The 14939-nt window shown below is 38.8% G+C and overlaps 1 long non-coding RNA gene across 2 annotated transcripts; it reads left to right on the top strand.

Annotated features, from left to right (window-relative positions):
- LOC123333951 lies at positions 1–10872 on the top strand. 2 transcript variants are annotated; one of them, XR_006551553.2, is made up of 4 exons: positions 21–57; positions 6617–6744; positions 7093–7183; positions 10728–10872. It is a non-coding gene; the product is annotated as an uncharacterized LOC123333951 (long non-coding RNA). The 2 variants fall into 2 exon arrangements; XR_006551552.2 differs by lacking the exon at positions 6617–6744 and having other exon boundaries at positions 1–57.
- Positions 10873–14939: the final 4067 nt, after the last annotated feature.

Genomic DNA, 14939 nt, shown 5'->3' with positions numbered 1-14939 from the left:
GGGGAGGCCTCAGTGTCTCCTCTCCTTCGGGAGAACGGAAGGACGCTTGTGGCCTACGTAAGTGGTGCAAACTTCTTGTCTTGAAGTTTTATTGGTCTCCCGCATAAACCAAGCTACTCAGCCTCTTTTCTCCACTGAATTTTCCTACTGAGCTATCCTCATTCTATTACTCTTTATATCTTTAATTAACGTTTAATTAAGCAGTTGTTTCCTGACCCTCGCCTACGCCGTCTCTCCTTCGAATACCCTGGATCAGCTGGGGCTGGACCCCGGCAGGACCACCTAACCACTGGTGTTCCAGTGGTTAGAACCATGAACTCTCTAAGGGTCCAGAGACTGAGGGCCGAGTAACAAGCTGCATGGCGTGGTCAAAAATATACATATATAGAGAGGTTAGGTAACAGCTACTGTGACTCTAACAATCAAAATGTTGTCTTTCTCACGTGAGCAATTAGGTAATTTGTAGTTTTGCTTAAACAAGCTTATCTCTCTGGGTAAGTGACATAAAATTCAGTGGAATCAGTTGGTAGATAATGAAATCTATCAAATGACTTGCTCCATCAAAGCGTTCTAGGGAGTGCTGATGAAAGAGAATGCAGCTGGGGCTTGAGAACAGGAATTCTGCTGTTAACTGTGCCTAGTTCAAACTCACCTCCGTGTTCGCCCAGGCATTGTAAGTAGTCCCATAGTTTCTCCAAAGAGCTTTTGCCATCCCAGCAAAACCTTAAAATTAGGGTTGGCAGATGAAATACAGGGCAATTCAGTTAAGTCTGAATTTCAGATAAACAAGGAGCAATTCTTTAATATAAGTATGTCTCACATTTATATTTACTGTTTATCTAAAATTCAAATTTAACTGGGCATCTTGCAGTTTTTATTTGCTGAATCTAGCAATCCTAATTAAACTACATTCATCATTAAAAGAAAACTGCTGTTTCTTTCCAGTCTTTCTACCCATAATCACATGAAGCCACAGAAAATTAGAGAAGGAAGTGAAAGAAGTTTCCTTGAGCTCTTACTAAGTGCCTATGGCTGTCCCGTGAAGCATAGATGTTACATTACTTGGACTTCTTAAGGAGAAGAGTTAAGAATCTACTGAGGGAGGTGGCATTTGTGAAGCTGGTGATTAGCTTTTCATGTATGGTCTTTTGTTATCCCTATCTCTGTTGGCATAGCAGGATAGTGTGTTTTGCAGCATTTATTTCCTTCGATAAAGCCAGGTACTGATGAGGCTGTGAATTCAATTTTCAGGAGTATAGGTCCACTCACTCTCTGAGTTTAGGGACCTCAGTTACATTATTAATACCTTTGATAAATCATAAACAACCAGATGATTGCTTGGTCCTAGGAATTTAAATATCTAGGCATTCAGTTTAATTAAGCATTTCATTGGAAAACACATAACACAGACTACAGTCCCTAGAACTGTGACAGCTATATTGCAATTTTATAGCCCCAAATTTAATCACCAGGTGCTGATTAATCCTGCTCTAAATATCTTCCATAGCAAGGAAGTGACCCAGATTCTCTGTGCTTCTAAAGGGGAAGTGGGTTTGGGGGAGGGGTGGTGGGTTCAGTGCTAAAAACACAGATGGCCATCCTTTTATTTTTGCTCCCCTGTTCTTTTGGATTTTTGATCTCAGCTGAAAGCAAACTTCCCCCTCTAGCACCCATGTTCATAAAACCATCATTTAATATTTTTAAAAAACTTTAAAAAAGAATGCCCTTTTAAAATTACCCAACTTAGAGTTTGTAAAGACTGGGTTCAAATTTTCATAGCTTATTTTCAGTCAGTGAAACACAAGACCCCTCCTGGGGCCACATTCCCATTCTGACCTTCCTCCTCATTTTGGCCCTCTTCCCCCAAACTGTACAGGATTTCTCTCCTTGAACCATTCTGCCTAGAATGGCCTCACTTTGTTTAGCCAAATGGTCTTTATACTTTGTTCAGCCATCAGCTCAGATGCCACCCTCTTCTGAAGTGGGCTTTATGTTCCCCCTCAGACTGTACCAAGTGCTATTCCTCTGTGACCCCACGACTGCTTTGATGTGTCTATATCGCTAATGTATGTACATGTCAAGATATTTATTTTTATCTCCTTCTAAAAGTGAAGTTTGCTTGTGCATGCGTGCATGTGTGCTAAGCCGCTTCAGTCATGTTCTACTTTTTGTGACCCTATGTACTGTAGCCCTCCAGGTTCTTCTGTCCTTGGGCGTCTCCAGGCAAAAATACAGCAGTGGGTTGCATGCCCTCCTCCAGGGGATGCTCCCGACCCAGGGATCAAACCCAAATTTCTTATGTCTCCTGCATTGGCAGGCAGGATCTTTACTGCTAGTGCCTCCTGAGAAGCCCAAAGTTTGCCTGTAGAAAATGGAAAACGAAAAAGTATAAATAAAACTAAAAGTCATCAGTAATTCTACCATTCAGAAATACAGTGCAAATATTTGGATGTATTGCCTTCCAGCCTTCTTTCCATGTATATTGTGATAGGTTAATTACAAACATTTTCCCAATTCTCTACCCATGCCTATGTTCTCGTCATTTGCAATGTGACTTCTGTCAAGAGGTGAGTTCTGTTTTCCCTTCTTTTTTTTGTGGAGGGGTTGATCTGACTTTATTTGAAAAATAAAATATGGCAAAAATGCCAGTTCTGCACCTTGTACACTTCCACTTTCTCCCATAACCCTGATTCACCATGAGAGCAACCACAGGCTAGCCTGAGGAAGCATAAAAGAACATTTGGAGAGTAGGTGGTCATTCCAGCTGAGGCCATCCTACATCAGCCAGCTCCCGACTGACCAGCTAATCAAAGATGCCCAAGCAAACCTAGCTGAGGTAAACCTTGAAGAAAATCGCCTAGGCGAGCCAGCCTAAAATGACTACAAAATTATAAACTAAATAAATGGTTAAGTCACTAAGTTTTGAGGAGTCCTTTGTTATGCAGCAATAACTTACTAATACATATACTGTATATGGACATGAGCCTATGTATGCAACAGTATGTTACTGATACAAACATACATATGTACACATATATACATGCATTTGTATACACATACACATAGGAGAGAATACAAGAATCACAACAAATTTGTATCCCACTCTCCCCTTAACATTTTAATCAAAACTATACTACTAAAAAAATCGTGCCATTATATTATGCATTATATTATGCTTGGTATAAAAATGGTATATTATCACTGTATAATAGTCTATCTTTAGAATGCAACATATGAAACTTTACATTTTCCTATTATTCTGTATCTATATTGTGTTTTTAAAAAATTTTTATACTAGAGAACAATGTAATGGACATATTTAAAGCAGAGGTAGAACTACTTAGCTAAAGGCCATATGAACATTTTGAAGTTCCTTGAAATATGTTGAGTAAGTTTTTTCCAGAAAGATTTCATCTATCTACACAGTCACTGGTGCTGCCTGGGAAAGTTCATCTTACCATGATCTTGCCACAGTTAAGTATTAGTTCTAAATAAATTGCAAATATGGTAGCAAAGAAATGCATTTTATTCTATTTTAATTTTTTATAAGTGAAGTTGGATTATGTTCTTTTAAAAAATTAGCTATTTGCATTTATTATTTTGTTAGTCATTTCTTCATGCACATTGTTCATTTTTCTTTCTTTTTTTGGGATAATTTTGTATTAATGTGTATACTCCATATACTAATAACATATATTACCAATAGATACTATTTATTTAATGACTACTAAGAAGCAAGCTCCTCATATTAAGTATCTCATCTAAAATCTCACAAAAAGCTTTTCAAGGCAGATTCTAGTACTCTTCTTTTTTATAAATGGGAAAAGTGAGACTGGAGGAATTCAGTATCTTGCCCAAGATTATACATAAAAGATCTAGGTTCCAGAGTCTGGCTTTTCCTTCAAGAGACTGATGCTTCAGTTTGTACCTCAAAATTTTGCAAGAATTTTTTTGGTCTTAACTTGTAAATTATGGTATTAACATAGAGATTATCTCTTTACAAGTTCATCTGTCTCTCCCCGTACAGTGTAAACTTCTTATGGTTGGAATCATATCTTTAAAGCTATTGCACCTAACATGGTCCCTGGACATAATATACATTCCATAAACATTTGTCAAACTGAATGGTTTGCTCTCACATTGACACTGATACTTGACGGCCAGAGTCTTTGTCTAAAGGGCTATTACATATATTAAAATCCCCCTTCCCCAACCACATATTATAAAATAAGCAGGCTAATTACATTAGATCATTTTACTTAGTCAATTTATTTTCCCCAGAATTAGGTAGCAAACGATGCCAGAGCCACAGTTTATTATCATGACTGAAAGCAGATAACATCAGGTTTCACCATTCCCCAAATGGCTGTCATCCAGACTCCCTGAGGTAGAAAATCACTCACAATACTCCTCAGTCCTCTTCCATATGATTATAATTTGGTCCAAAGTACATTGATGTGCCTTTCCTCTTCCTCTTAAAAATTGTTAGGGATCAATCCAACTAGTCCTTGAAAAATAGTTCTGGAAAACATAAAACTTAAGTTACTGATTACCTGGTGGCTCAGACAGTAAAATTGTCTGCTTGCAATGCTGGAGACCCGCGTTTGATCTCTGGGTCGGGAAGATCCCCTGGAGAAGGAAATGGCAACCCACTCCAGTACTCTTGCCTGGAAAATTCCATGGATGGAGGAACCTCTTAGGCTACGGTCCATGGGGTCACAAAGAGTCGGACACAACTGAGCAAATTCACTTCACTTTTCACTGCATACAAGATCTGTGTACAACTTTTAGGTCTTTTTCATATACCAATCACTTTGAAAATAAGATCCAAAGCTATCTATGAGAGGATACTAAGCTAACCTAATGATACATTGGGCTTCCTTGATGGCTCAGTGGGGAAAGAATCCACCTGCAATGCAGGAGACACAGAAGATACCGGTTTGATCTCTGGGTCTGGAAGATCCCCTGGAGGAGGAAATGGCAACCCACTCCAGTATTCTTGCCTGAAAAACCCCATGGAGAGAGGAACCTGACAGGCTCACAAAGAGTTGGACACGACTGAGTGACTAAGCATGCACGCAGTGATTCATTGAACTGTTGATTTGTTTTACAGGACCAACTGAAAAACTGTGTATGATTGCCCCTCTTTTAGATTTTAAATTCGCTCTAACTTGGGTCAGTTTTGGACTTTGTAACTTTTCTGAATGCCAGATTATACCTGTTATTTCTGTGAAAGCTTTTCAAAATCTTTGGTCAAAATAGAAAAAAATTCTGATCTGATTCCTGAGAGAGTCATTCAATTTGCAGCCATCTTGTCTGTGGGCACAGTGAAATCGCCTTGGAAACAGGAAGGATGATGTCATATAGTTACACAGTGAAATAGTCACTCGGTTAACAAATGAGTTCTCACAGACGTTTACTAAAATGTGTAGGTATGTGCTTTCTAAAGCAAACCAAAATTAAATAAGCAAGACTCTCTTCTTTCCTGGTGGGACGCTTAGCTTCCTTGGGGACAGACGGACAGAACTGCTAGCTTCAGCCTACAGAAGAGTTGGAATAGCCTGGAAATGCTGAGCTGTGCCTTTGTAGAAATGTGCAGCACCTGCCACTAGGATTTTAAAACCCCCTGGAGGGAGTCACCAGTTTCTTAAAAGCTGAGCAACAACTTGCTGGGCTCCAAACTAGGTCAGGGAACACAGAAGTTGGGAACTTTCTTTTAAGATCAACTTCTCGTTACATTTAATAAGAGTTTCAAACACAAAGTGAGAAGGGCATGTATACAGGATTTCTCAAATGGAAAGACCACGTGGTTACACAATTCTAAAGTCTATTTAATGATACTCCAATCATTTTTTCCCTAGGTTATGCAGGGGTTATTAACCAGTTGATTGGAATCTTTTAGCAAATACCTTTTCTCTTAAGCATCAACACAATATCAGCTTAGAAATATGCAGCTAGGTCAGCTCAGGGGTATTGTATAACTAAATAGCCTAGAAAAAACATTAAAATATGTGTGAATTTATCAGATGATCAATGTGATGTTTCAGAATGATGGGCAAGGTTGATGTGGATGCCAGAGTTTACTTACCTATTTTGAGGAGACAGTCCCTGATAGCTCAGTTGGTAAAGAATCCACATGCAAAGTGGGAGACCTGGATTTTATCCCTGGGTTGGGAAGATCCCCCAGAGAAGGGAAAGGCTATCCACTCCAGTATTCTGGCCTGGAGAATTCCATAGACTGTATAGTCCATGGGGTCGCAAAGAGTCCGATATGATGGAGTGACTTTCACTTTCAAAAGCCAAATTCCTTTCTTGTAACTTCCATAAAAGTAAATGTCAAAAGAACTAAGCATTAAGTCAGAATTTTAGAATATATTACACTATCTTGCGTTCTGTTCATCATTAATCCTGCACATTGCCTTACCATACTTATTTCTGAATTCTTTATCCTTTTTCTTCTGATGTGTAAGAATAGGGTTAGGTGGGCTTTGCACACGGCGCTAGTGGTAAAGAAGCAGCCTGCCAATACAGGAAAGGAGATGCAGGTTTGATCTCTGAGTTGGGAAGATCCCCTGGAGGGAGGCATGGCAACCCACTCCAGTATTCTTGTCCATAGGCTACCACAGAGTTCAACACGACTGAAATGACTTAGCCCTCACTTTCAGTTGCCAAGTCTTGTCCGACTGTTATTGCTATACCATGGACTGTAGCCTGCCAGGCTCTTGCGTTTTTGGGATTTCCCAGGTAAGAACGCTGGTGTGGATTGACGTTTCCTTCTCAGGTGGGTCTTCTCCACCCAAGGATCAACCCCGCGGCTTACCCTGGACACCCCCACCCCCACCACCCCTCGGTCACACCCCGCTCCAACTCCTGTATTGGCAGGCGGATTCTTTACCACTGAGCCACAGGGGAAGAAGCGCTTAACAATTATAGTTCCATCTGATTTGTTAGTTTCAAAGAAGGCTGTTTAATGTTAATCTCATAGCCAACAACTTTATAAATTCTTTTAGTTCTAATAGTTGTTATTATTTTATTTTGGATGAATCTCTTGGAATATATACATATGTCTTCTTGTGTGTTTTATTTCATTAGCTGTTGATTCTAGAATACCATTTAACTGGTGAAGACAGCAGGCATTTATGTCATGTTTGACTTTAAGGAAATACACCCACTATTTCAGCAGGTAAGTTTACATTTGTTATTGATGTATATTTCATGCTTTTTGTTGTTTTTGAACATTTTTATTCTACTATTTTACTTAAAATTTTTGTTATGAATTGGTGTTTACTTTTATTAAATATATGTGTATATATATTTCCCTTTGTTTTTATTTATTTATTTTTTAATTGGAGGATAATTACTTTACAATATTGTGATGTTTTTTTGCCATACATCAACATGAGTCAGCCACAGGTATACATGTGTCCCCTTTCCCTCTTGAACCCCTTTCTCACCTCCCTCCCCACCCACCCATCCCTCTAGGTTGTCACAGAGCATTGGCTTTGGGTTCCTTGCATCATATATCACACTCCCACTGGCTATCTATTTTATATATGGTAATGTATATGTTTCAATGCTATTTTCTCAAATCATCCCACCTCCTTCCCCGACTGTGTCCAAAAGTTTATTCTTTATGTCTGTGTTTCCTTTGCTGCCCTGCATGAAGGATGGTTGGTACCATCTTTCTAGATTCCATATATATGCGTTAATATATGATGTTTGTCTTTCTCTTTCTGCCTTACTTCACTCTGTATAGTTGGCTCTAGGTTCATCTACCTCATTAAAACTGACTCAAATGTGTTCTTTTTTATAGTTGGGTAACATTTCATTGTATATATGCCCCACAACATCTTTATCCATTCTTCTGTCATTGGACATCTAGGTTGCTTCCATGTCCTGGCTATTGTAAACAGTGCAGTGATGAACACTGGAGTGCACATTTATTTTTCAGTTTTTGTTTCCTTAGGGCATATGCCCATGGGTGGGATTGCTGGGTTATATGGTAGTTTTATTCCTAGTTTTAAAAGGAATCTCCATACTGTTCTCCACAGTGGTTGTATTAGTTTGCCTTCCTACCAACAGTGTAAGAGGGTTCCCTTTTCTCCACACCCTCTCCAGCATTTTCTGTTTGAAGATATTTTGATGATGCCCATTCTGACTGGTGTGAGATGATACCTCATTGTAGTTTTGATTTGCATTTCTCTAATAATGAGTGACGTTGCACATCTTTCCATATGTTTATTAGCCATCTGTATATCTTCTTTGCAGAAATGTCTGTTTAGGTCTTCTGCCCACTTTTTAATTGGATTGTTTGTTTTTCTCATAATGAGTTGCATGAGCTGCTATATACTTCAGAGATCAATTCTTTGTCAGTTATTTCATTTACTATTATTTTCTCTCATTCTGAGGGTTGTCTTTTCACCTTGCTTATGGTTTCCTTCATTGTGCAAAAGCTTTTAAGTTTAATTAGGTCCTGTTTGTTTATTTTTGCTTTTATTTCCATTACTCTAGGAAGTGGGTCATAGAGGATCTTGGTGTGATTTTTGTCAGAGAATGTTCTGCCTGTGTTCTCCTCTCAGGGTTTTATAGTTTCTGGTCTTACATTTAGGTCTTTAATTCATTTTGAGTTTGTTTTTATGTATGATGTTAGGGAATGTTCCAATTTCATTCTTTTGCACATAGCTGTCCAGTTTCCCAGAACCACTTATTGAAGAGACTGTTTTTCTTCATTGTATATTTTTGCCTGCTTTGTCAAAGATAAGGTATCCATGGAAGTGAAAGTGAAAGTTTCTCAGTGGTGTCTGACTCTTTATGACCCCATGGATTATACAGTCCATAGAATTCTCCAGGCCAGAATACTGGAGTGGGTAGCCTTTCCCTTCTCCAGAGGATCTTCCCAACCCAGGAATTGAACCGGGGTCTCCTGCATTGCAAGTAGATTCTTTACCAACTGAGCTATGAGGGAAGATTAAGATGTCCATGCCGCCGCTGCTGCTGCTAAATTGCTTCAGTCGTGTCCAACTCTGTGTGACCCCATAGACAGTGCCCACCAGGCTCCTCTGTCCCTGGGATTCTCCAGGCGAGAATACTGGAGTGGGTTGCATTTCCTTCTCCAATGCATGTATGCATGCTAAGTTGCTTTAGTCATGTCCGACTCTGTGAAACCTCTTGGACATAGGTGCATGGATTTATCTCTTGGCTTGCTTTTTTGTTCCATTGGTCTATATTTCTGTTTCTGTGCCAGTACCATACTGTCTTGCTGACTGTAGCTTTGTAGTATAGTCTGAAGTCAGGAAGGTTGATTCCTCCAGTTCCATTCCTTTTTCTCAAGATCATTTTGGCTATTCAGGGTCTTTTGTGTTTCCATATAAATTATTAAATTCTTTGTTCTAGTTCTGTGAAAAATACCATTGGTAGTTTGATAGGAATTGCATTGAATCTATAGATTGTTCTGGGTAGTATAGTCATTTTCACTATACTGATTCTTCCAATCCAAAGACATGCTATATCTCTCCATCTGTTTGTGTCATCTTTTTTTTTTTTTCTTTCATCAGTGTCTTATAGTTTTCTGCATATAGTCTTTTGTAAATTTTGGTAAATTTATTCCTAAGTATTACTTATGTTTATTTGTAATTTTTTGTATCTAAATTGATAAATGACATTGGTCTATAATTTCTATTTTATGTTTCTTCCACCTTTTCTAATCTTTGATGATGTAGAAAAGATCTTCTCTTATTACTTGTCTATTCAAATTTTTATCTCATCTGGAATAAGTTTTGGAAAATTTAGATTCTCTTAGAAATATGTCTATGCCATTCAAATTTTTCAAATTAATTACTATACTATATATTTAAAAATTATTTTGTTTTAATTGTGTTTGTATTATTGTAGCACTTTTCTTTTCTTTCCAGGGCTTCCCTGGTGGCTCAGATAGTAGAGTCTGCCTGCAGTGAAGGAGACTCTGGTTCGATCCCTAGGTCAGGAAGATCCCCTGGAGAAAGAAATGGCAACCCACTCCAGTATTCTTGCCTGAAAAATCCCATGGACAGAGGAGCCTACCAGGCTACAGTCCATGGCTTGCAAAGAGTTGGACACCACTGAGTGACTTCACTTTCTTTTCTTAATTTGTATATTTTTGTTCCCCTGTTTTTTGTCTTTTATTTCCCCTTTGAAATGTGTTTACATTTTTCTCAAGTTGCTATAGATTTGTCATTGTCTTTTTTATTATTTTCTGGTTTTATTGCATTGTTCTTAAGAGAGTTTTGAAGTTCACTTTCTTTGTGTGCACAAATATATATTCTCCTTCAGTTGGATATAAATTCCTATATATCCAGTAAAACAGTTTCCTTAACTGTGTCATTCAAATTATTTTCCTATATATCGAGCATCTACTATGGGCTAGGCACTGTGGGAAGTTCCAGGTTCATTGTGGCAATGAAAACAGAGATCCTCCTTCTTTCAGACTAGAGGTTTTTTCCCCTACAATTTTTAATACATTTAATGAGGTAAATTTTACATAAAATAAACTCTTCCCGCTTGAAGCACACAGTTAGGTGAGTTTCGAAATGTTGTGTAGACTGATGAAACTACAGCCACAGTCATTATACAGGACATTTTCATTCTTCCCTAAGTTTCCTTGTGTCTCTTTACAATCTAGCTCATCCACCTGGTCCCAGACAACCAGTGATCTCTGTTCTCTCACTATAAGATTATCTTGCATCTTTTAGAATTCTCTATAAATGAACTCTGTGGTGCTGGAAAAAACTCTTGAGAGTTCCTTGGACAGCAAGGAAATCAAACCAGTCAATCTGAAAGGAAATCAACCCTGAAGATTCATCGGAAGGACTGATGCTGAAGCTGAACCTCTGATACTTTGGCCACCTGATGGGAAGAGATGACTTATTGGAAAAGACGCTGATGCTGGGAAAGATGGAGGGCAGGAGGAGAAGGGGGCGGCAGAGGATGACATGGTTGGATGGCATAACTGACTCAATGGATATCAGTTTGAGCAAACTCCAGGAGATAGTGAAGGACAGGGAAGCCTGGCCTGCTGCAGCCCATGGTGTCACAAAGAGTTGGGCATGGCTGAGCAACTGAACAACAGCAACATAAATGGACTCATAGAGTATATGCTTCTTTGTGTTTGGATCCTTTCTTGGAGCATAATGATTCTTTAGATTTGTCCACATTTCTGTATGTCAGTAATTCCTTCCTGTTTATTGTTATGAGATATTCTATAGTACAAATATGCCATGGTTTGCTTATTGATACTCTTTAAATGGACATTTGGATTGTTTCCAGTTCTTGCTATTATAGATAAAGTTTCTATGAACTTTTGTGTACAAGTGTTTGTGTGGACATGAGTTTTATTCCTTTTTGGATAAGTAATTTGGCTGAGTCCTGGAGTAGCTGCATTAGATTAATCTCTAAAGACAGAACAAACTTAGATTTTGGCTTTGGACCAAATGTGTATATTTTTTCTTTATAACAATAGAATTTAATCCACATATATTTATGGGTCCAACTAAACTATAAAATCTCACCTATGTTATTTTGTTTGTATATGCTTTCATTTTTCTACTTAAATATTTTCCCTGATATTTTTTCTTTCTGGTGTAGTATTTTACAAACTGTGTTCTATTGAATAATATTCCTATTGAGAAGCTTTACAAAAAGTAGTTTTCATAATCAAGGAAACTGAGGAAATGCTTCTTCTTAGGTATTTACAATACATATTAGTATTTTAAGAGGTGTGAGAAGTCTCAATTAAAACTCTTCAGTGGTTTCCCATCACTTTTTAGACAAAGGTCCAAATCCTTAGCACAGTCTGTTCAGTTCAGTTCAGTCACTCAGTCATGTCTGACCCTTTGTGACCCCATGGACTGCAGCACGCCAGGCTTCCCTGTCCATCACCAACTCCCATAGCTTACTCAATCTCATATCCATTGAGTCAGTGATGCCATCCAACCATCTCATCCTCTGTCATCCCCTTCTCCTCGTGCCTTCAATCTTTCCCAGCATCAGGGTCTTTTCCAATGAGTCAGTTGTTCCCAACAGGTGGCCAAAATATTGGAGTTTCAGCATCAGTCCTTCCAATGAATATTCAGGACTGATTTCCTTTAGGATTGACTGGTTCTCAAGAGTCTTCTCCAACACCGCAGTTCAAAAGCATCAATTCTTCAGTGCTCAACTTTCTTTATTGTCCAACTCTCAAATCCATATGTAACTACTGGAAAAACCATAGCTTTGACTAGATGGAACTTTGTTGGCAAAGTAATGTCTCTGCTTTTTAATATGCTGTCTAGGTTGTTCATAGCTTTTCTTCTGAAGATCAAATGTCTTTTAATTTCATGGTTGTAGTCACTATCTGCATAGTATATGGACTCCTGCAATCTGATTCCTCCCAACTTCATGTTGTTTTGTCTGACCTGATTAGTTCTGTGACGATGCCAGTTTCCTTCCTGTCTCAGGAGTTCTCAAAACTGTTCCTTCTGCCCAGAGTTCTTTTTCCTACTTCTGCATCTGAATAACTTATTCTTCTGGTTCACAACCAATACCATTTCATCAGAGAAACCTAGACTGTAGATGAGGTCCATATTATACATTCTCAACACATCCTGTGCTTTTCCTCTGTAGAACTGGTTATAACAGCAAATAATTATTTGCACAATAAATTGATCATTGGTTGTTTTCCTGGCTGGGCTGTAAACTCCATTAAAGCAGGAACTTGTCTGTTTTGTTTATCAATACAGGCTCAACATCTGCCTGTTTTATACAGATAGTAGATAATCTGTAAATATGTATTGAATTAGTCAAGAATCAAAAAAAGACTTCATTTAACCCTATGTTTCCTAAGCTTATTTGATGTGTCTTTTGCTAATACCTGTGGAATTAGTATTCAGTCAACAACACTCTTGGGAATGCAACTCTGTGTGGTATGTATACCTGTGTGGATGTGTATTGTTAGTATTTATCTCATTCTCTTTCTCAGTTCAGTTCAGTTGGTCGGTTGTGTCTGGCTCTTTGTGACCCCAGTGACTGCAGCACGCCAGATTTCCCTGTCCACCACCAACACTTAGAGCTTGCTCAAACTCATGTCCATCAATAAAACATGGTCCACTGGAGAAGGGAATAACAAACCACTTCAGTATTGTTGCCTTGAAAACCCCATGAACAGCATGAAAAGGCAAAAAGATTCATTTTCTCAGTTCAGTTCAGTTTAGTTCAGTCGCTCAGTCATGTCTGACTCTTTGTGACCCCATGAATCGCAGCACGCCAGGCCTCCCTGTCCATCACCAACTCCTGGAGTTCATTTAGACTCACATCCATTGAGCTGGTGATGCCATCCAGCCATCTCATCCTCTGTCATCCCCTTCTCCTCCTGCCCCCAATCCCTCCCAGCATCAGAGTCTTTTCCAATGAGTCAACTCTTTGCATGAGGTGGACCAAGTACTGGAGTTTCAGCTTTAGCATTCTTCCTTCCAAAGAACACCCAGGGCTAATCTCCTTTAGAATGGACTGGTTGGATCTCCTTGCAGTCCAAGAGACTCTCAAGAGTCTTCTCCAACACCACAGTTCAAAAGCATCAATTCTTCGGCGCTCAGCTTTCTTCACAGTCCAACTCTCACATCCATACATGACCACTGGAAAAACCATAGCCTTGACTAGACGGACTTTAGTTGGCAAAGTAATGTCTCTGCTTTTGCATATGCTATCTAGGTTGGTCATAACTTTCCTTCCAAGGAGTATATGTGCCAGACCCTTTAGTGTTTAAAAGCACTGCAGATTCAGCCAAGTTTGTGTGCCTATGTAATCTTCTGGTGGGGTCAACCAGCCAATAAATGTCCAAAAGTAAACAATATGTCAAATGGTAATGAGTGCTGTGAAGAACAAGAATATAGCAGGATAAAGAGGCTGAGGAACAATACTTTAATTTATAAAGGTGATCAGAGAAGACCTCTTCCACAAAACATTTGAATGAAGACCTAAAGATGAGTCCACAGAGCTGCCCTCTGGGGTTGAGCATACCAGATAGAGCAAACAGCAAGTGTTAAGTGCTTGAGGTGAGAACTCATTTGGCAAAGAGTTGAGTCTACTGATAGCAAGAGGACTGCCAGGCAAAATGATGGGTCATGAGGTCAGAGAAAGTGGGAGGAGGGGCTTGAGGTTGTGCAGGACTTTGAAGGTTCTGCCGAGAACTTTGAATTTAACTCACAGAGAGATGTGAAGGTATTGAGCAGAGCAAGGATATGATGTAACACATTTTAGAAAGGTCCCTGGATCTTGTGTAGAGACTCTCATAGGAAGAAGAAAACTTGTTAGAGAAGTCTCTTGCAAAAATATGGATGCAAGACATAGCTAAGTAACGACACATGTAGTGGGAAATGGCAGGATTCTAGATATATTAAATGTAGAGACAGCTGGATTTGCTAATGGATTAGGTTTGGGGTGTAAGACAAGAGTCAGCCATCCCTTGTGGGATTTTGGGCTTCAGTAACAGTTCAAATGTTGTTGTCACTTATTGAGAATGTAGATTGTGGATGAGGAGACCCAAGTTCAGTTTGATCTTGCTAAGTTTTAAAGGTCTATTAGAAATCTAAGTGGAGATGTAGATTAGGTAATGACAGATCTGAGTCTGAAGTCAGGGGAGAGATCAGGCCTAGACGTATAAATTTGGAAGTCAGCAATACATTGATATTATTTAAAACTACTGGCTTGGGTGAGATCATCAAAGAAATGAGAATAGATCAAAAAAGAAAAAGAGTCCAAAGACTAAACCTTTGGTTCTTCAGTGTTTTATCATTCACAGTCTTTAAAATAGACGACCTTGCTATCTAAGAAAATAAAATTGCCATAAAAAGCTTTTCTCTGTATCATCTAAATTTTTTTTTGTTGCATGAGAAAAATTTCTCTTCTCCTTTCTTATTGGAAACATACTT

This window comes from Bubalus bubalis, chromosome 6 (genome assembly GCF_019923935.1).
Source record: "Bubalus bubalis isolate 160015118507 breed Murrah chromosome 6, NDDB_SH_1, whole genome shotgun sequence".
Taxonomy (NCBI): domain Eukaryota; kingdom Metazoa; phylum Chordata; class Mammalia; order Artiodactyla; family Bovidae; genus Bubalus; species Bubalus bubalis.
This window is presented reverse-complemented; position numbering and strand designations above follow the sequence as displayed.